This window comes from Empidonax traillii, unplaced genomic scaffold (assembly GCF_003031625.1).
Source record: "Empidonax traillii isolate 1590-97213 ecotype Southwest subspecies unplaced genomic scaffold, ASM303162v1 scaffold1063:size215077, whole genome shotgun sequence".
Lineage (NCBI taxonomy): Eukaryota > Metazoa > Chordata > Aves > Passeriformes > Tyrannidae > Empidonax > Empidonax traillii.
In genome coordinates this window covers 208,291-210,688 of record NW_020956256.1, presented here as the reverse complement: position 1 = coordinate 210,688, position 2,398 = coordinate 208,291, and positions in this window count along the sequence as shown.

Below are 2,398 nucleotides of genomic sequence, written 5' to 3'. Positions count from 1 at the left end.
AACAGAGAAAGAGAGAAAAAGGTAATGCAGTAAAAGAGAGTGAAAGTAAAAAAAAAAAGAAAGAGGGAAAAAGGAAAGGAGGAAAAGAGAAAAGCAGAACAGGAAAAAGAGGGAAAAAGAAAAAAGAGAAAGAAAATCAGGAAGGAAGCAAGAAAGCAAAAAAGCAAGAAAACATGAAAAAAACACAACAACACAAGGAAAAAAGCAACAAAACAAACAAGAAAAAAAAAAAGAGAGAAGAAAAAAACCAAAACTCCAAACCAAAAAAGCCCCAGGCTCTATCCCCATCCCCGGTTCCAGGGCCGTGCCCTGCCCGCTGCTGCCGCGCTCTGGTGCTGCGAACGCCTTTACCCCGAGCAGAGCCTTTTAAAGCCTTTGGGTCCCGCCCCCAGGGCTGGTCTCAGCTCCTGCTCGTTTCTCCTTCACTGAACCTTCTGGAAGTGGCTCTGGGGGGTCCTTTCTGCGGCCCCACCCGTGTCCTGGAGCAGCAGCTGGGGCTCAGCACGGTCCCCTGGTTTGAGTGCCTCTGGATGTGCCAGGGTGGCAGGTTCTCCCGTGGAACAGGCAGCTGGGAGATGCTGTGACCTAGAACAGCAGCAGTGGAGCGCTTGTCTGGCAACCCTAGGACAAACAGAACTGGTGGAATGCTTTCCTGGAACTGCCAGCAGCTGGAACTGGGGCCGGGCATGGCCTTCTCCATTGTGGCATGGTGACCACGCTGCTGGTGCTGCCCCAGTGAGCAGCTGTGGGCCCAGGAGCCAGGAGGGTGCTGGGGAGGGGGTGTCAGTTCCCAGCTGAGCCCCAGGATTGCCCTGTCCCCACAGGGGAGGAGATGATGCTGCTGCTGGAGCTGGGCAGGGCCCCAACATCCCGCACAGCGCGGCCCAGGAGGCAGAGTCGCTGTCCTGGCTCGTCCTCTGGATCTGAGTGGGGGGTCATGGTCACTGTGGAATTCGTGGCAACCCTGTTCTACAGAGGAGTAGCCACCCTTTCTGATGGCCTTTGAGCTGTTCCATCTGCTCCTCTTCACAGCCAGGGAAGCCCAGCAGGTCGGGCACCTCTCTCTGTTCCTCCTTGTTCAGTGCCTGGCCCCGAACAGGGCTGCAGCAGCAGCAGCAGGGCTGTGTGACATGAGGGGAGTGTTTGGGGCTCTTGGCTCCTGATTCTGGAGGAATTGAACCCTGATCCTACTCCTTGCTCTCCTCCCTCATCACTTTACAGAGCCATCATGGACATGGACCTTCCTGACGGGCTGCCTGTGTCGTAAATAACAACGGGTAATGGGATGGTACACAATGGTCAGTGGAACAGTGGAACATGTTGAGAGCTCTGCAACCACCTATGGAACAAGTCAAACCAGCCCAATCCAGTTTGTTCAGGAACCTCCTGTGCAGCTTAGATTAAAAAACCACCGTATATGGAAGAGCAGGATGAAAACTCTGAAGTTCAGTGGCTCAGCGACCACAGGGGTCCCTGAAGACTCCCCAGGAAGATCCTCTGAGACTGCACAGACTCAAGAGACTTAACAAATCAGATCCATGTATCACCTTGAGCCATGGCAGGCAGAGCCATCACCCCTGCAACCAGCACTGCACCCCGATGTGGGGGAGAGCTCGATGCAGACCTGGTCCCAATGCTGAGCTGGGGAAGGTCATGGAATGATGGCAGGAACTCCAGAGGTGCCCTGTGCTACAGGACACTGCTGCTGGGGTGAGGCCTCTGGACCAAAACTTCTCCTGGTCCTCTAAATAAAGGTTTTGTTTCAGGCTGTTTGTGTGATGGGAGGCTGGGGGGGAGGTGTAGAGAAGCCCCCCTGGGCTGGGCACTGTTGGGGGGCCTGGAGGGGCACCCCATCCCCCCCAGACACTGCCACCAGCTTCTCTCTGCCCCCACAGTCTGAAGACCAGGTCCAAAGGTTGGGGTGTTTCAGGGGCAGTGGTTGGTGACCCCAGGGGGTTCTGTGTGGGGCATTTCCTCACAAGGGGCAGCACTAATCTCTGCTCTGTGTGACCAGGGACAGGACCCAAGGGAACAGCATGGAGCTGTGTCAGGGGAGGGTTAGGCAGGATATTAGAAAAAGTTCTTCCCCCAGAGGGTGGTTGGGCACCTGAAATAGGCTCCCCAGGGAAGGAGTTACAGCACCAAGCCTGACAGAGCTCAAGGAGTTTGGATAACACTCTCAGGCACTTGGTGGGATTGCTGGGTTGTCCTGTGCAGGGCCAGGAGTTGGACTCCAGGATCCTTGTAGGTCCCTCCCAACCTAGAAGGTTCTAAGATTCTACTCTCCAGTTTTCTGGCTCAAACCCCACAGTGCAGCTCCTCCACAGAGGGAGCTGGGATGGAAACTCTTGGCTGCTTCTGTGAGACTGCTGTGGAGAACTGACAGGGATTAACTGCA